Below are 20,140 nucleotides of genomic sequence, written 5' to 3' on the forward strand. Positions count from 1 at the left end.
TATTTTCTATTTCTTCCTGGTTCAGTCTTGGAAGGTTGTGCTTTCCTAAGAATTTGTGCATTTATTCCAGGTTGTCCATTTTATTGGCATATAGTTGCTTGTAGCCTTCTCTCATGATCTTTTTAATTTCTGCAGTGTCAGTTGTTACTTCTCCTTTTTCGTTTCTAATTCTGTTGGTTTGAGTCTTCTCCCTTTTTTTCGTGATGAGTCTGGTTAATGCTTTATCAATATCATTTATCTTCTCAAAGAACCAGCTTTTAGTTTATTGATGTTTGTTATTGTTTCCTTCATTTCTTTTTCATTTATTTCTACTCTGATGTTTATGATTTCTTTCCTTCTGCTAACTTTGGGGTTTTTTTGTTCTTCTTTCTCTAATTGCTTTAGATGTAAGGTTAGGTTGTTTATTTGAGATGTTTCTTGTTTCTTGAGGTAGGATTGTATTGGTTTAAACTTCCCTCTTATACCTGCTTTTGCTGCATCCCATAGATTTTGGATCATCGTGTTTTCATTGTCATTTGTTTCTAGGTATTTTTTGATTTCCTCTTTGATTTCTTCAGTGATCTCTTGGTTATTTTGTAGCATATTGTTTAGCCTCCATTTGTTTGTATGTTTTACAGGTTTTTTTCCCTGTAATTGATATCTAGTCTCATAGCATTGTGGTCAGAAAAGATACTCGATATGATTTCAATTTTCTTAAATTTACCGAGGCTTGATTTGTGACCTAAGATGTGATCTATCCTGCAGAATGTTCCATGCGCACTTGAGAACAAAGTGTATTCTGTTGTTTTTGGCTGGAATGTCCTATAAATATCAATTAAGTCCATCTTGGGTAATGTGTCATATAAAGCTTTTGTTTCCTTATTTATTTTCATTTTGGATGATCTGTCCATTGGTGAAAGTGGGGTGTTAAAGTCCCCTACTATGGTTGTGTTACTGTCGATTTCCCCTTTTATGGCTGTTAGCACTTGCCTTATGTATGGAGGTACTCCAATGTTGGGTGCATAAATATTTACAATTGTTGGATTGTTCCCTTGATCATTATGTAGTGTCCTTCTTTGTCTCTTTTAATAGTCTTTATTGTAAAGTCTATTTTGTCTGATATGAGAATTGCTACTCCAGCTTTCTTTTAATTTCCATTTGCATGGAATATCTTTTTCTATTCCCTCACCTGCAGTCTGTATGTGACCCTAGGTCTGAAGTGAGTCTCAGGTAGACAGCATATATACAGGTGTTGTTTTTGTATCCATTCAGCCAGTCTGTGTCTTTTGGTTGGAGCATTAATCCATTTGCATTTAAGGTAATTATCAATATTTATGTTCCTATTACCATTTTCTTAATTGTTTTGTGTTTGTTATTGTTGGTCTTTTCCTTTTCTTGTGTTTCCTGCCTAGAGAAGTTCCTTTGGCATTTGTTGTAAAGCTGATTTGGTGGTGCTGAATTCTCTTAGCTTTTGCTTGTTTTAATTTCTCCATTGAATCTGACTGAGATCTTTGCTGGGTTGAGTTATCTTGGTTATAGGTTTTCCCCTTTCATCACTTTAAATATGTCCTGCCACTTCCTTCTGGGTTGCAAAGTTTCTGCTGAAAGATCAGCTGTTACCCTTATGGGGATTCCCTGGTATGATATTTGTTGCTTTTGCTTTGCTGCTTTTAATATTTTTTCTTTGTATTTAATTTTGGATAGTTTGATTAATATGTGCCTTGCTGTGTTTCTCCTTGGATTTATCTTGTATGTGACTCTCTGCACTCCCTGGACTTGATTGACTATTTCCTTTCACACGTTATGGAAGTTTTCAACTACAATGTCTTCAAATATTTTCTCAGACCCTTTCTTTTTCTCTTCTTCTTTTGGGACCCCTATAATTCGGATTTTGGCCCATTTAATGTTGTCCCAGAGGTCTCTGAGGTTGTCCTTAATTCTTTTCATTCTTTTTTCTTTATTCTGCTCTGCAGTAGTTATTTCCACTATTTTATTTTCCAGGTCACTTATCCTTTTTCTGCCTCCATTATTCTGCTATTGATTTCTTCTAGAGAATTTTTAATTTCATTTATTGTGTTGTTCATCATTGTTTGTTTGCTCTTTAGTTCTTCTAGGTCATTGTTAAACGTTTCTTGTATTATCTCCATTCTATTTCCAAGATTTTGGATCATCTTTACTATCATTACTCTGAATTCTTTTTCAGGTAGACTGCCTATTTCCTCTTCGTTTGGTCTGGTGGGTTTTTATCTTGCTCCTTCATCGGCTGTGTGTTTCTCTGCTCTCATTTTGCTTAACTTAATGCGTTTGTGGTCTCCTTTCTGCAGGCTGCATGTTCATAGTTCCCTTTGTTTTTGGTGTCTATCCCCAGCGGGTAAGGTTGGTTCAGTGGGTTGTGTAGGCTTCCTGGTGGAGGGGACTAGTGCCTGTGTTCTGGTGGTTGAGGCTGGATCTTTTCTTTCTGGTGGGCAGGACCATATCCGATGGTGTGTTTTGGGGTGTCTGTGACCTTATTATGATTTTAGGCAGCCTCTCTGCTAATGGGTGGGGTTGTGTTCCTGTCTTGCTAGTTGTTTGGCATAGGATGTCCAGCACTGGAGCTTGCTGGCTGTTGGTTGGAGCTGGGTCTTAGTGTTGAGATGGAGATCTCTGGGAGAGCTTTTGCCAGTTATTATTTCGTGGGGCTGGGAGGTCTCTGGTGGTCCAACAGCCTGAACTTGGCTCTCCCACCTTAGAGGCTCAGGCCTGACACCAGGCTGGAGCACCAAGACCCTGTCAGCCTCACGGCTCAGAATAAAAGGGAGAAAAAAAGAAAGAAAAATAAATAAATATAAAAATATTATTAAAATAATAATAATAAAGATAGCAACAAAACCAGTAAACAAATCCACCAATTATAACAAGCGCTAGAAACTAAACTAAGATAAAAATCAGAAACAAATCAGTTGAAGACAACAAACCCCAAGTCTACAGTTGCTCCCAAAATCCACGCCTCAATTTTGGGATGATTGGTTGTCTATTCAGGTATTCCACAGGTGCAGGGTACATCAAGTTGACTGTCAGTATTTAATATACTGCTCCTGAGGATGCTGGGAGAGATTTCCCTTTCTCTTCTTTGTTCGCTCCGCTCCTGGGGTTCAGCTTTGGTTTTGGCCCCGCCTCTGCATGTAGGTCACCCTCAGGCATCTGTTCCTGCCCAGACAGGATGGGGTTAAAGCAGTGGCTGCTTAGGGCACTCTTGGCTGGAGTGACGTTGCACCAGCCTGAGGTGCGCCATGTGTTCTCCCAGGGAAGTTGTCCCTGGATCACGGGACCCTGGCTGTGGCGGGCTGCATAGGCTCCCAGAGGGTGGGTGTGGATAGTGACCTGTGCTTCTCATAGGATTCTTGGTGGCAGCAGCGTTAGTGTTTAACGCCTGTCTCTGGGGTCCGTGCTGTTACCTGTGGCTCATGCCCGTCTCTGGCACTCGCTTAGGCAGTGCTCTGCCTTCTGTGGGCACACAGGGAAGGAATCCCCTCTCCTTGCACACCCTGAAACAATGGTCTCTTGCCTCTTCGGCAGGTCCAGACTTTTTCCTGGACTTCCTTCTGGCTAGCTGTGGCGCACTAGCCCACTTCAGGCTGTGTTCACGCAGCCAACCCCAGTCCTCTCCCTGGGATCAGACCTCCGAAGCCTGAGCCTCAGCTCCCAGCCCCCACCCGCCCTGGCCAGTGAGCAGACAAGCCTCTCGGGCTGGTGAGTGCTGATTGGCACCAATCCTCTGTGCAGGAATCTCTCTGCTTTGCCCTCTGCGCCCCTGTGGCTGTGCTCTCCTCTATGCTCTGAAGCTTCCCCCCTGCCCACCCTCCATCTCTGCCAGTGAAGGGGCTTCCTAGTATGTGGAAACGTTTCCTCCTTCATGGCTCCCTCCCAAAGGTGCAGATCCCATCCCTATTCTTTTGTCTCTGTTTTTTCTTTTTTCTTTTGCCTTACCCAGGTACATGGTGATTTTCTTGCCTTTTGGGAAGTCTGAGGTCTTCTGCCAGCGTTCAGTAGGTGTTCTGTAGGAGTTGTTCCACATGTAGATGCATTTTTGATGTATTTGTGGGGAGGAAGGTGATCTCCACGTTTTACTCTTCCGCCATCTTGAAGGCCCCCCTACACTAATTCATTTTCTAATTTTGAAACAGCCTTGCTTTCCTGGGAGAAATCCCATTTGGTAGTGGTGTACAATTCTTTTTATACATTGTTGGATTTGATTTGCTGATAACTTTGTTGAGGATTTTTGCATTTATCTTCATGAGCGATGTTGGTATATAGTTTTATTTTCTTAAAATGTCTTTGGTTTTGGTATTAGGATTATGCTGGTCTCATAGAATTAGTTAAGATGTATTCTCTCCAATTCTAAAGAAAGATTGTAGAGAATGGGTATAATTTCTTCCTTAAATGTTTGGTAGAATTCACCAGTGAACCCATTTGGACCCAGTGTTTTCTCTTCTGGAAGATTATTAATTACTAATTTAATTTATCTAATAGATATAGGCCTATTCATATTATCTATTTCTTGTTGTGTGAGTTTTAGCAGATTATGTCTTTCAAAGAATTGTTCCTTTTCATCTAGGTTATCAAATTTGTTGGCATAGAGTTGTTCATGGTATTCTTTATTGTCCTTGTTCATGAGATCTATAGTGATGTCCCCTCTTTCATTTCTGATATTAGTAACTTGCGACCTCTCTTTCTTTTTTTTTCTCAGTTAGCCGGGCTAGAGCCTTATTGATTTTGTTGATCTTCTAGAGAGTCAACTTTTGGTTTATTGATTTTGTTGATTTCCTATTGTCAGTTTGATTGATTTCTGCTAAAATTTTTATTATTTCTTTCTTTCTTTTTTTTTTTTTTTTTGCGGTACACAGGCCTCTCACTGTTGTGGCCTCTCCCATTGCAGAGCACAGGCTCCGGACGCGCGGGCTCAGCGGCCATGGCTCACGGGCCCAGCCGCTCCGCGGCATGTGGGATCTTCCCAGACCGGGGCATGAACCCGTGTCCCCTGCATCGGCAGGCGGACTCTCAACCACTGCGCCACCAGGGAAGCCCTATTATTTATTTCTTAAAGTTTACTTTGGATTTAATTTGCTCTTCTTTTTCTGGTTTCTTATGGTGGAAGCTTAGATAATTTATTTTGACTCTTTCTTCTTTTCTAATATATACATTCAGTGCTATAAATTTCCCTCTAAGCGCTGCTTTCACAGCATCCCATAAATTTTGATAAGTTGTACTTTCATTTTCATTTAGTTCAAAATATTTTAAATTTCTCTTGAGAGTTCTTTTTTGGCCTATGTATTATTTAGAAGTATATCATTTAGTCTTCAAGTATTTGGTGATTTTCCAACTACCTTTCTGTTATTAATTTCTACTTTAATTCCATTGTGGTTTGAGAGCAGTCATTATATAATATCTATTCCTTTATATTATTAAGGTGTGTTTTATGATCCAGAATATGGTCTATCTGGGTGAATTTATTATACTCAGAGTTGATCTTAAGCTGAGTTAGGTACAAGAGAGACTGTCCGTAAATCAGAAAGTCACTTTATCTACTTACAATAGATAAATCATATAAATTTTTTACATGAATATTTATATCTATGATCCAGGCCTCCCCCTAGTCCTAGTGCCTTTTGGTATTAACATTAATTTAAAAGTTGCTTGATGAGTTTGGATCTCAGGGCAAAGAAATTTTCATAGTCTTACGAGATAAAGTTCATCTCTTGGCTGACCTGAGGAGTCTAGGTGCTGTCGTGTCCAGACTTCGACCAGCTTCATGACTGTAAATCATTGTGCAGGAAGCTATGCAGCCTTGGCTAAGTGCTTGACTTTGGAGCCAGGCAGCAGTTTCGCCACCTACTTGCTGGGGGACCTAGGAGAGGTGATGAAACCAGATATTGAAAAACTTCTCTACGGCTTAGCTTCCTCATCTATAAAATAAGAACAATAGTAGTCCCCATCTTATAGCATCATTGTGAAGATTAAGTTAATTTAAATTTGTAAAGCATTTTGCAAAGAGTATGTCATGTAAGTGCTCAGTAAATATTCACCATAAAGATGAAACTAGCCCTGTGGCTGGGATCTCTTTGACCTGGGACTCCACCTCTTCTCAGTGAGCCTTCTCAGTGAAGGCTTCTAAGCCTTCTACCTTATTTCTCATACCTGAATCTCTGCCCTTACAACCTGCCCAGTTATTCAAGTTCTGCTAGACCTTGTCCCAAGACCTGGAGCACGTTCCCAAACCTGATGGGGCCTGGGATGAGAGGGAGAATTGATAGAAGACATAAGAGCTGAGTAAATTCTCAAAGGATAAGTAGATCTGAGAGAGATGAGAAGAATGGGGACAGGTGTGGAGAGGACTGTGTGAGCAGAGGCATAGAGGGAAGCACATTATGATGTGTCGGGGAAGCAGCAAACTCCTAAGTGGCTCTGGAGGGTAAAATATGGCACCAGGAATGGTGAAAGATGAGATCAGCGTGCAAGCAGGGGCCAGATCAGAGACATTTCCTCCTCCCACGTTAAGAGTTGAATTTTGTAGCGCTTACACCACAGCCAGTGAGAAGCACAGAAGCATTTGAAACTTCTGAGAAGCAAAGTGACATGGATAAATTTGAGTTTTAGCTGTAATCCGAAAGTCTCTGGCCTCTCCAACCTGGAGGCACACATGACTTAGCAATTATAAGAATTGTTAGAGGACTTCCCTGGTGGCGCAGTGGTTGAGAGTCCGCCTGCCAATGCAGGGGACACGGGTTCGTGCCCCGGTCCGGGAAGATCCCACATGCCGCGGAGCGGCTGGGCCCGTGAGCCATGGCCGCTGAGCCTGCACTCTGCAGCGGGAGAGCCCACAACAGTGAGAGGCCCGCGTACCACAAAAAAAAAAAAAAAAAAAAAGAATTGTTAAGAGGCTTTCTTCCTGCCTTCATTCGGATAATATTTATTGAACTACTAGATTCCTGGAATGTTGTAGGTGTTGTAAATAAATAAATGGTAGATAAAATCTCTGCTCTAGTGGGGAAAGCTGACAGTTAACAGGCAATCAAATACATGAAGCATTTTCAGGTAGAGGGGCTGCCCTAGTATGTGGAAGCAATGGTGGGCTTATGAACCAGGGCAGTGGGATCAGGGATGTAGCAGAGGCAACAGAGGTCACTTGTTTTTGTCCCTGGAACATACCATGTCAACCAGAGGCAGAATCCTACACCTATCATGATTATTCCTAGAAGACTCTATGCCCACAAAAGCAAAATAACACAATGCAGTGAGCTGTGAGAAAGGGTTTCACTGATCACCCTGTTGCAGAAACATGAAATTTCTACTGAATATTTTGTTTCTTCTAAGTTCTTTCTCAGCTTCATCTACCAGGGTGAGGAAGTGATGACAGACTGGAATTCTGTGGTTCCATAAGGGCTCACTGAAGCAGAAAGAGGAAAGAACATTCTGGGTAGAACACAATACAAGCCAAAACTTCCAAACCTTAAGAGATCACGCCAAGATTGAAGAAGAGTGAGTAGTTCAGGATTGTTGTGCCCTGCTGAGATTTGGGGGAGTGGCATGAACAGAAGTAATTTTAGCAATATCTCCCTGATGTCAGGGTGGAAAATGATTTGAGTGGTGGAGACCCTAAATGTAGGGAGACCTGTTAGAATCTTGGGGTAATAGTAAGGAAGGAAGGGGATCCAAGAGGAAATAGATGAGTGCAAATAAATGGAAGGTTAAAGTCCTAGATATCTGTATGAGGTGGAAGGGAAGGTACCGTGGGAATGAGAACATGAGACAGCTAGGGGTTTGCTAGAGTAGGATATTGGGGTATCTTATGTAAAACTTAAGAGGAGGAAGAGTTCTGGGTGATGGAAAATTGAAGACGTGGTTCTAAAGGTGAGAAACCAAAGTCTAATGGCAGATTAGAGATGATGATGATGGTGATGGTGATGATGATGATGGTGTGTGACTTGCCTTTCGTTTCATGATGGGAGAATATAGGGATAAAAGGCATGCTTGGAAATGAGGTCATTACTTGGAACACAGCCTGGCACATTGAGGCATTCAATAAATAAATGAATGATGTGCCGGGTGTCCTATAACTCTCCTTGACATGAGTTTTTTGGTGCCAAGCTTCAAGCTGCAAGCTTCAAGTTGCAGGCAGTGCCTGGCATAGTTTAACATAGGCAGGGAGGCTCTCTGATCCAGGTGAGAGCTTCCCTGCCCCATTAAATTCTTCCTCACCCTCAGGGATCTAGCTTGAGTGGGTCCGTCTCATGTGTGCTTGTACAGCACGTTATTTGCCCCATCTTCACAGCACATATCATGGGCTGAAACGTTTTATGACTTGTTTTGCCAGTTTGCTCCCTATTCTTTCATGGTAGGACCTCAAAGGACCTGAAAAAGCAAAATCGTTTGTGAAAACTGGAGCTGGCCCTACTTGTAGGTGTATTAATTAATTAATTAAAGGAGAGCTTGTGCATCCCTGCTATATCAGTCCGGGCCCCAGAAGGAAACAGAATAGGGTAACTTAAGAAGGTTTTATTTAAGGGACTGTTTACAAAGGTGTGAGCAGGGTTTGGGGGAACTACTGGGGAATTCAGTGTGGGGCTAGGAATAGCCTAGGCTTGAAGGGGCCAGGGAGGGAGTACGGCTACCAGGGCAGAGAGTCATATGGAAAGGCTGCCTTGAGAGAAGCTGGGACCTCTCTTTGGTGGAGGCCATCCTGCAGGAAGGAAGCCAGGGTAGTAAATACCTCTCCCTCCCTGTTCCCATCTCTCTGATCTCTTGTCGCCCCCCTTCCAACAAACCCACGGGAAGCTGGAGGGCTGGAGGGGCTCTTTGATGTGGCCTATCACCTAGTCTCCTGAGCAGAGAAGGAGAGGAAAAGGGGAGAGAGATATGGAGGTGCTAATAGGTGCTCTTAGCACACTGCCTTCCCCATTGGCCTGCCAGAGCAAGTGACATTCTCCCAACTTGCCTGGAAGATTTAGTCATCTCCAAAAGAGCAAGTTAAACTGTGACTAGGGGTAGAAGAGATGGGCCCAGTCTATTTGTTTATACACACCTTGCCTTTTCCTACAATGGTTAGGAACCCAAACCACAGGCAATAATGGGTAATGCATAAATGGACATATCATAGTCAGGCCCAATGGAACAATTCCCATACTTCCAGAGGGGGTTCACCAAGATGGCAACATAGGAGGCTTCAAACTCCCCTCCTCCCATGGACACACTAAGTACATGGGTACACAGGGAGCAATTACTTCTGAGAGAAATCTAGAAACTAGCAAAAAGGGATCAAGCAAAAACCACCCATTTCTCAGTCTTAACCTGAAAGGGGTCCATCTTCATACTCTGAAAACTGCTGCCAGAGGGTTAGGCATCTCATCTGTACACATCTAGGTGCGGCCTGCAGTCCTCTCTAGAGGCTGGGGAAACCGGCAAGCACCTCCTTTTCCTTATCCCTCTAGCTGGCTCCAAGTTGCCAGTATCTCTTTGGAAGGAGTTTTACAAACATCTGGCACCCTGCTTTTTGTAGCTGCTATCTGAGAGATGGGCCCCCAGATCACCTGGCTCTCATAGTCAGTGGAGCTTGCATTCACAAGTCCTACAAGTTTCTAGCAAACAAATAAGCAGTTCTTAATGGGCACAAGAACAATCTCCTGTGGGCCCAGCGCAGAAAGAGCAGGTTAAAACACCCATCTCCCAGTTTCTCCCTGGAAGGACCTTAACTACATACTTTCCCAGTTGCTGCCTGAGGGTCCAGCTTCCAATCAGCCTGCATCTAGGTATTGAATGTAATCTTCTGTTTTGGGACACCCATGGGTCTTGGCATATTCAACTACTGGAAGCCACTAAGAACAAAGAAGGTGGCTTGGACAACCAAAAGGTCTGAAAGACAAACAGGAGCTCAGGCAGGAGTGATTGATGAGGTCTGTCTCCTACACAAGACCACGCTGTCAAGACTTGTGCAGAAACTAACACTGAAAGTCAAGGAAAATGAAGAAAGCAAGGAATATGTCCCAAACAAAAACCAAAATAAATCTCCAGAAACAATTGTTTTGTTTTGTTTTAGTTTTAGTTTTAAATTTTTAAACAACTTTATTTTTAGAGCAGTTTTAGATTTGTAGCAAAATGAGAGTAAAGTACAGAGTTCCTACATACCCTCTTCCCTCCCTCCCCGCCACAGCCTCCCCATTCTCAACATTCCCCACCAATGTGGTACATTTGTTACAATTGATGAACCCACATTGACACACCATGAGCACCGTGAAACAGAGATAAGTGATTTAATTGATAGAGAGTTCAAAATGACAAGTTATAAAGATGCTCCCTGAGGTCAGGAGAGCAGTGCCTGAACAAAGTAAGTATTTCAACAAGAATATAGAAAATATTTTAAAAAGTACCAAATAGAAATCACAAAGCGGAGGAATACAATAACTGAAATGCAAAATTCAGTAGAGGGGTTCAACATCCGACTAGATCAAGCAGAAGAAAGGATCAACACACTTGAAGACAGGGCAGTGAAATCCATCCAATCAGAGAAACAAAAAGAAAAAAAGAATGAAAAAGAGTGACGATCATTTAAGGGACTTATGGGACATCAGCAAGCAGACAAGTATATGCGTTATAGGGATGCCAGAAGGAGAAGAAAGAGAGAAAGAGGCAGAAAGTTTATTCAAAGAAATAATGGCTGAAAACTTCTCTAACCTGGGGGAGGAAACACACATCCAGATCCAGGAAGATCAGAGAGTTCCAAATAAGAGAAACCAAAGAGACTCATGGTTTCATAACCATGAAACACGTTATGATTAAATTGTCAAAAGTTAAAGACAAGGAGAGAATCTTAAAATCAGCAAGAAAAAAATCAACTTGTTATGTACAAGGGAACCCCCGTAAGACTATCATCAGAATTTTCAGCAGAAATTTTGCAGGCCAGAAGGGACTGGGATGATATATTCAAAGTGCTGGAAGAAAAGGAAAACTCCCAATCAAAAATACTCTACCAGGCCAAGTTTTCCTTCAGAATTGAAGGAAAGATAAGGATTTTTCCAGGCAAACAAAAGCTGAAAGACTTCATCACCACCAGACAGGACTTACAAGAAATGTTAAAGGGAGTTCTTCAAGCTGAAATGAAAGGAAACTGATTAGTAACAGGAAAATATGAAAATATATGAAAATATAAAACTCACTGGTAAAAGTAAATATATAGTTAAATTCAGAATACTCTAATGTTGTAATGATGATGGGTAAATCACTTATAACTCTAGTATGAAGATTAAAAGACAAAAAGTATTAAAAGTAGCTACAGTAATTTGTTAATGGATACACAATATGAAAAGGTGTAAATTGTGACATCAAAAACATAAAATGTGGGGAAGGGTGTAAAAATGCAGAGTTTACACTTTTATTTGTCAATTACACCCCAATAAAGCTGAGGGTAAAAAATAGGTACTTTCATGCAAGGGAATATATTGCAGCCATTACAATGTTTCAAAAAATGTTTAATGGCATAGGAGAATAAGTATGATACCTTATGCAAAAAATTCCTATTCAATAATTTGCAAAAAAAAAAAAAAAAGAAAAGAATTAGAATAGGCTCTTATACTTTCTACAGTAAAAAAGTATCACTTTAAATCATAAACAAACATCAAAAACAGTGTCTGAGAAAGAAGGGCCCTGGTTAAGGCTCTCTTCTTAACCACTTTTAATTAGCATTCCAGCAAGGGTGAGGTTAGGAAATTGTCACCTGAGGCTCTTTGGAAGTGACAAAGTGACAGATGACCTGGGACCTGGCTTGAGGTGGTTCTCATGTTGGGTTGTGAGTTAGAGTTGGGGAGAAGAATGAAGACAGTCATGGGTGTATCTCTGTGTGAACCTGTGCCCTCTGAGGGTGAGGGGAATATTGGACAGCTTTGTAAGGGCTGCTGCCTGCCCCTTAGAGGTGCCACCCGTCCGTCAGGCTGGGATGTATGCTTTCATATCTCACACAAAGGGACTGAATAGGCTGGTAGTTCCCCTGTAAGGGAGCATCTTGCTGAAGAGAGAGCAGGTAGATAAAGGAGCCTTAGAGTGGGTGGAGGAAGGCCAGAAAACAGGAGGGATGTTGGGAGTTATCTCTAAAGGGCAAGGTCCACCCAGGTAAGGATTTCTCCAAGTCAGTGTTAAGGCTGACTTGACCTGGCTAGAACTGGGGCAGCCCTCCACCCTGGATTTTGCACTGGCTTATCAGGCGTTAACTTATTAAGACGAACCCACCCATCCTTGGAAAGAGGAATTTTTTTCATTTTATACTTGGCTTTTAGCCCCACCTTTCCTCTGGTTTGAGCCAAATATGTATGTAGTTTTTCCCTTAACAGTAACAACTAGCTTTCTTTCTTTTTCTGTGCAAAGCTTTATGGCTCTCAAAATCAGCACAGTTTATTTTGAATTCCTAGCCACAGCTTGAACTGGACTGGAAGGACATGGACTGGAATGAAATTTGAGGGATTGTGGTCTGGAAGGATGTATTATTTCAGCTTAGAAGAGAAATAAAATTTTCTCTTGTGACTTGGTGTGCTGTGCCCAGTTGAGTACTGACACCTGTGATTCCCTTCCATCACCTAGGGGGTGCCAAGGATCTCTCACCTGTGTTCTGGTACCTGTGACCCCTTCAGCCAGGTTTGCAGTCAGGTCTCTTTTGGCTGTGACGAACAAAAGACAGGGGGGGAGTAACTGGGTTTAAGTGGTTTGAGTCACGTGCCTCAGATGGCGTTGTGAGTACACTTCACTGCCCTTTATTTTTAGGCGTAAGAGTTCACTCTGATTTTGGAAGGTAGATGAAAATCTTGCCTGTGTCTGGGAGTATTATTTATTTGCATAGGACAGATGGGCCTCACCCGATTTCCTGAACTGCCCCCAGCTTGACTCACATTCCCCAGTAATGCTAAATTATTCCATCAAGTCTGAAACCCAGGGACAAATTGTGTGACCATAAACTAATAATATTGTTCTTTTTTTCAGAGTTTCTCTTTGGACACAAAGTTCTAAATCTCTTTCATTTTTCCAGCACATTGATAAAAGATGCTCTAAATACATACAGCCTCTCCTTGGTAGCTCCCTAATATTGTTCCTTTAAAAGGAACTTTAGCCATGCTACTCCTAAAGCTAGATTCCCAGACTGTTTTGATTCTCCTCATTTTTCCAGGTAAATGAGTAACCCCACTGAGTAAGGGCTCTTAAGCCGCCTTGCCCTTTTAGTTCAACAAATACCTGGGCACCAGTGTAACCCACCTTGAATCAATACCAGAGGATACCTGTTTCAGGGCTTCAAGTGTTTGGTTACAGCTGCATTGGTTCAATGAGTCAGCCAAACTAGCTTTATTTCTAAAGACATTCCAGAGTGCTGATTTACTCAACGGGCTGTATTTCCTAAGGATGTGATTCATTCATACCCGGCAGAGAAGGAAAGAACATTTGAAAGCCCACATAAGGAGGAGTGGATAAAACTTGTCTCTCTGGAAAACTGTCTTTTACAGTATGATGTGGATGTTTCTGGCATTTCTCTCTGGGGCAGGGGTTGGAGATGAGGTTTCTGAGGCTGCCAATGGGGATGTGAGGACAGCTTGCAGGTCCACCCCAAGGCTCTGAGAAAGGAGGGATTTTCTGTTCAGTGAAGACCGGCAATCAGGCCCTTTTTGGAGCTGGGGACAGATGTTCCCTGACCATGAGGATTCACAGCTGAAGCCACATTCTGTGCCTTGCTCCAGTACTGGCCATGGGGGTTTGGTAAATCAGGGAAGGGGAACTGCTCTGGTGATGAAGCCAAGCAGGGCCCTACAGGGCCCTCCCAGGTACAAAAGCATCTCATTCTGTGTCCTTGTACAGAACAATCTGATATATATCTCTGGGTTCTTCTACAGGAACTAAGTCCCCACCTGGGTTGAGGATGATAACTTCAGGCTGAGCCCAAGCACATAGACCCCAGAGTGGTCAGAATCAGAAGGCTGATGACTGAGATTCCTGGAACACCACCTTGTTACCTCCCAACCAACCAATCAGAGGAGGGTTATACACCCTACAGCCCTCACCCCAAATTTTACCTTTAGAAACTCTTCCCTGAAAACCATCAGGGAGTTGGGAGGGGGGTCTTTTGAACACGAGCCACCCATTCTCCTTGCTTGGCCCTGCAATAAACCTTTCTCTGCTCCAAACTCTGAGGTTTTGGTTCGTTTGACCTCACTGTGCGTTGGGCACGTTCATCAACGGTGACAGGAATCCAGTCTTCTCACTGTCTGCCTTCTTGTCACAGGCAAGTGCTCTGGGCTTCTTTACTAAGGACTCTTCCCTTGCTCCAGGTTTGCTTTTCCTTCTCAGGCATAATATCTTTATTCTTTTGTTTAGAAAACATTCCAGGGACTTCCCTGGCGGTCCAGTGGTAAAGAATCTGCCTTCCAGTGCAGGGGATGTGGGTTCGATCCCTGGTGGGGGAGCTAAGATCTCACATGCTGCAGGGCGACTAAGCCTGAGCACCTCGACTAGAGAGAGAAAACCTGCATGCCAGAACTAGAGAGAGCCTGTGTGCCACAACTAGAGAGAAGCCTGCGCACTGCAACTAGAGAGAAGCCCATGCACTGCAACGAAGAGCCCGTGTACCGCAACGACAAAAAAAGAGCCTGCATGCCGCAAGGAAGATCCCGCATGACACAACGAAGACCCAATGCAGCCAAAAAAAAAAAAAAAAAAAGAATAAATAAAAAGAAATAAATAAGTAAATAGAAAACATTCCAGCCTGTAGGTAACCTCTATGCCATATAGGCTTTTATTCTGTCTGATCAGGAAATTGGATGACAGCCAGATGCCTTGTGCTGACTTGTCCATTTTCATGTATTCTGCACCTCAACCTGGAATCCAGCTTGATTTAGAGGTACACATGACTAGCTTCCGTTCATTCATTTGTTCATTCACTCCTTTACATATATTCCACCACTATTTATTAAGTGTCAGCTATGGGCCAAATGCTCACTCAGTTATTCATTTATGTGAGTACATTTTATTCACTGGAATTTTGGGAGAAACTAGGAATGACAGGGGCTGGCTCCCAGGAGAGAAGCAGGCAGGAGGACACGGCTGAACTGGATTTCCCCAAATTTCCATGTGTAGGATGCAGGTGGGTGGCTGGAGCTGGGGCTTCTGGAGACCAGGGCATGGGCGTGGGCTGGTTCTCTGAGAAAGACAAGAGATGAGGGTGGGAGTCCTGTGATGTACTGTGACAAAGGCCCCCACCCCCAGGGACCCTCTGATCTTCAAGCCAACAACCATAACCATGATATGTTCAGTGTGTCTGAGTTCCTTTCTGGGAAAAATGATAGGTGTGGGTTTTGCTTTTAGGGTGCCTCGGGGTAGAACTGCCTGTGCAGAGGCAGGAGCAGAGACAAGAGTGTCTCAAAGGAATAGGGTTGGATGTCACAGCTCTTGTGGGGAGGACAAGAGACTCATCCAAGATGGTGCGATTGGGAGGCCTGAGCCAGGTTCATCTAATTTTTCTGAGGGCAAAAAATTCCTTAAGTTGACACCTTCTGAGTTTCAACAAGTTTTGATTCAGTTATAGCCCTAGACCATGATGAACATTCACATTAACTGGGCAGAAGGACATGTAAATAACCAGGCATAATATTCTATACTATATAGTATGAAAATACTCTTAACTCCTAGGGAGAAGCAGCTAACTGTCTGGGGGTCTCTGAGAAGGGTTCATGGAGAAGGTGGCGTCTGAGTTGGTGGAAAAATTGCTGAGACACCTGACAAGCAGTTGCCATCACAGAGCCTCTGTAATCCAGCCCTTCCATCCTTGGGGGACTTTGACCTGAGCACATTGCTTAATTTATCAGTCTGCTCCCTATCACGCACTGATGGACACTAGTTGTAAACGGCATGGCTCCAAATGTCTGCTTGTTCATCTGCCGAACGTGAGTAATGTTGACCTTGTTGGGAGCTCGGTTTCAGTGTCTCAAAGAACATTATCTGTGGTGGATGTAGTCTGACAACAAATAATAAACATTCGTTTAATCCATGAAGTAGTCAGTTTCCCTAAATACTATCGATAACAGTAGGCAAGTGCATTTCAGTTCCAGGGTGGGACTTGCAAGACATTGCCTACCTTTTGGGAGGTTCTTCTTTTAGGAGATACTGCTAAATAATGATGATGCTTATGATAATAACGATGGAAGTAGCTGTTTATTTAGTACTTACACTGTGCTCTCAACTTTATAAAACTCTCACGACATCCTAGGTTCCTCATTGTACAGAAATGGAAGCTCAGAGAAGGTAAATGGTACATAAGGGGCAGTCAGTCTTCCCCCAGACTCCTCCCCTCCACTCCAGGCCATGTTGAGTCTGGAATCCAGCAGCGTGGGATTGCTTGGAGGTGCTCATTGTTTCTTTCTGAATGTTATCAACCCAGTCCCCAGCTAGGCTGTACCACTCTGAGAGCAAGGACAGAACCTTCTACTTCTTCACCTCCCAAAATACCTAGCATGGTCTCTTGAAAAGAGTCAATACATACTTATGGGTGGTTGAAGGATTGCTTTCTAAATGGGCAGTCCTGGGGTTGGTACAGTAAGGAGGAAACAGAGAAAGAGCCCACAAGGTAGAAATCTGCCTGTCAAAGTGTCTGAGTCTATTCAGTGTAATGTTTGCTGTTTTTTCCTCCACAGGAGCTGTGAACACATCTCTTGTTCGTGGCCACCACTCGTATTTTTAAGCACTTCCCAAGATCCTCGTGGTTGCTGGGGGTCATTCCACACTTCGGCTTTTTAAAATTTTATTTTTATTGAAGTATAGGTGATTTACAATGTTATGTTAGTTTCACAACACAGTGTACAGCACAGTGATTCATATATATATATATACGTATATATAGTTTTTCAGATTCTTTTCCCTTATAGGTTTTAATTTTTTTAAGATTTTTATTTTTGGCTACGTTGGGTCTTCGTTGCTGCACGCGGGCTTTCTCTAGTTGTGGCGAGCGGGGGCTACTCTTCGTAGCGGTGCGCGGGCTTCTCATTGCGGTGGCTTCTCTTGTTGCGGAGCACGGGCTCTAGGCTCATGGGCTTCAGTAGTTGCGGCACGTGGGCTCAGTAGTTGCGGCACGTGGGCTCAGTAGTTGCAGCACGCGGGCTCTAGAGCGCAGGCTCGGTAGTTGTGGTGCACGGGCTTAGTTGCTCTGCGGCATGTGGGATCTTCCTGGACCAGGGATCGAACCCGTGTCCCCTGGCTTGGCAGGTGATTCTTAACCACTGCCCCACCAGGGAAATCCCAAGGTTTTTTTTTTTTTGATGTGGACCATTATTAAAGTCTTTTTAAAATTTGTTACAATACTGCTTCTGTTTTATGTTTTGGTGTTTTGGCTGTGAGGCATGTGGGATCGTAACTCCCTGACCAGGGATCGAATCTGTACCCTCTGCATTGGAAGGCAAAGTCTTAACCACTGGACTGCCAGGCAAGTCCCTCCCTTATAAGTTATTACAAAATATTGAGTATAGTTCCCTGTAGGTCCTTGTTGGTTATCTACTTTATATATAGTAGTGTGTACATGTTAATCCCAATATCTTAATTTATCCCTCCTCCGTCCCCACTTTCCCTTTCAGCAGCCATAAGTTTGTTTTAAAGATGTGGAACGCTTCAGGAATTTGTGTGCCATCCTTGGGCAGGGGCCATGCTAATTTTCTCTGTATTGTTCCGATTTTAGTCTATGTGCTGCTAAAGCCAGCACTACACTTCTGCTTTCATTGTGCCCAGACCTTCCCGAGTCTGCACCTGGCATGTACACAGGTCTTTTGTTTTTGTTCTTCCCTTTCGTGTTCTCGGGTCTCCTTCCTCTTCTGTTTCTTAAAAATGTAGCTAAGGAAGAGGTGCAGTTAGTAAGCTCTTTGTTTGAGGCTTCCTGGTTTTCATGTGATTTTGAAAATTCTGTTCTTTGAAGGTAGTTGTAAAACATGGGTGATGAGAATATTTGGCATTCATTAGGCAGTTTTATATTTGTGAATAAAACTGGTAGGAGATTCCAGCTTACCCAAATAAAATGATCTCCTCTTAGCTTAGCACCATAATAAAGTTAAAAAACAATAAAAAAGAAACAGTTCGAACAGGAATAATTTAAAAGTTTAATCCTGAGGAAACTTTTCACATTTTTGTTTTGCCCCAGAATAATAGCTCTTAAAGATGGTCATCTTTAGTTTGGTTTAGAATCAGTTTTGAGAGTGTACACAATTTCCCAGAGTTGCTTATGTTTATTTAAGCCCTCATTCTGAGCAGTGGTTTGTGCTAAACTCTGGTCAAATGTTCCTGAATCTTTGAAGACTCTGAGCTTGATCTGAGAATCTTTGCTTTAGTTTAAGGTGTCAAATTAGAGCTATTACAAAACAAGAGGACTGGAGTTAATAAAAATTGATAAGCAACTCTGAGTTTTATTACTGCTTTTACATTTATTTATTAGTCGATTTTAGGCTAATCTGATCATTATTAATGTAGAAAAATGTAAGATGTAAAAGCTGACATTCCCCCAAGAAATTCCTGTGTGAATTGTGTAGCCTGATTAAAAATATTACATGTTGGCACCAAAATTATGGGCTTCTACTATTACCACCCACAGCGTTCGGGGGAAACAGTGAGGGATAAAGAGAAGCTATGTAGAATCCTGGAATTGTGGTCTTCCTGGAGCAGCAGCTCTGTGGAAACATAAAGTCACAGTATTTGTAGGAGGAAAGAAAATGTGATGGAAGCATGAACGGAATAGTTAGTGAGGTGGAGAGTCAAGGATGTGGGTTGTGTGAGTGGTTAATTACTCGTCTCACTTGATTGGCCTTTCGGTAAACTTGAGAAATGCCAAGTTGTTTTTCCAGTCTGAGAGCTGACTTGCTGTTTGGGTCTGGACAAGTCACTGTACATTCATAAAGCATATTCAAAAGATGATTGAGAAAAGTTCCTGGTAGCCACCAGCTCCCACATTCCTCTTCATCTTTTACAAAACCCAGGGGCTTTGACAATCTCCTAAACAGAATCGGAGAGTAAAATACCCGTGATCTCTATTCTAGAACACTCCAGAATTGGGTCTTAGAACATTATATGTTAAATGGGTTAAATAGAATAGTGGATAAAAAAAAATATGGTGTAACTTTTCTAGATGGGTGACTTTACATTAAGATATAGGCAGTGTTTATGCAATATTTTTTTCCATTCATTCAATACCATCTAGATTTTTATTGAGCCCCATCCCTGAGTTCACCTGCAGCTGCAGCAGACAGCTCCTGTGTACACTGGCAGCCTCCCACCTTAAATGTTCATGTCTCTTTGCTTCAAGAGAAGCAAAGCAAGGGAGACCTGCAACCAAAAGGGTTTGTACAGTGCATGTACAAGGCTGCTGGAAGTGTGGAAATGGATGCCCCGAGGTCAGCTGTTAACAGTGAGGGATGAGGGTCAGTGGATGAGTACTCCAGCTTTGCCATTCCTTGGTGGGATACTTCTGAAGGCTCCTTTGCAGGGGGTCCTCAGCGGGACTGAGCTCTCGCTGCCCACAGTGGCCATCAGCTCATCAGAGCATGCTTTATTGGCATTCCTCCCACCCCTGCCTTGCTTCCCCCACTTGTGTTTCTTGAGATCCTTTTCCTAATAAACACTCGAACCCAGCATTGCCTCAGGGTTTCTTGCAGAGGAACCCAGAAGCAGATAAGCATATACTGTGACTATGGCACCAGAGATACTCTCAAGGATCTAGTGGTGGAGACAGAGAAAGGGCTAAGCAAAATGTATCACCAGCTGAATGTGCCTGCGTACTGTGAATGGGAACAAAATAACAGCTATAGAGGGATTCAGAGAAAGGAGAGATGGTTTCAGCATAGGATGAACAAGATCATGGAGGGAGCAGGATAAGGTTAGGATTTGAAGAATGAGTCAGAATTAAGTTATTTTCCTACAGGGTTGGGTGGATGACATTGAATCTGTGGTCTGAGCCTGACAGATAGACCCTTTGACTGGAAGGGAAAGGAAAGGGGAGGGAACCAACATTTATTGGGTGTAGGCTATGGGCCACAGCCTTAAGGGGGTTTAGGAATTAGAATTAGTGATTAGGAATGTAGATTTTACCCACACTGTCACATTTACCCCTTGCATAACCATATGAGGCAAG

The 20,140-nt window shown here is 42.8% G+C and overlaps 1 long non-coding RNA gene and 1 other non-coding gene across 2 annotated transcripts in view; one reads left to right on the forward strand and one right to left on the reverse strand.

Annotated features, from left to right (window-relative positions):
- The first annotated feature begins 3,573 nt into the window (after window positions 1-3,573).
- LOC137205052 (uncharacterized) overlaps window positions 3,574-20,140 on the forward strand; it is a 66,075-nt gene continuing 49,508 nt past the window's right edge. Inside the window, exon 1 of the long non-coding RNA XR_010933978.1 lies at window positions 3,574-3,711. This is a non-coding gene — a long non-coding RNA (uncharacterized lncRNA). The remainder of the gene's footprint in view (window positions 3,712-20,140) is intronic.
- On the reverse strand, window positions 17,622-17,728 carry LOC137205144 (U6 spliceosomal RNA). The gene has a single exon (XR_010934008.1). It is a non-coding gene; the product is annotated as a U6 spliceosomal RNA (small nuclear RNA).

This window comes from Pseudorca crassidens, chromosome 13 (assembly GCF_039906515.1).
Source record: "Pseudorca crassidens isolate mPseCra1 chromosome 13, mPseCra1.hap1, whole genome shotgun sequence".
Classification (NCBI taxonomy): Eukaryota; Metazoa; Chordata; class Mammalia; order Artiodactyla; family Delphinidae; genus Pseudorca; species Pseudorca crassidens.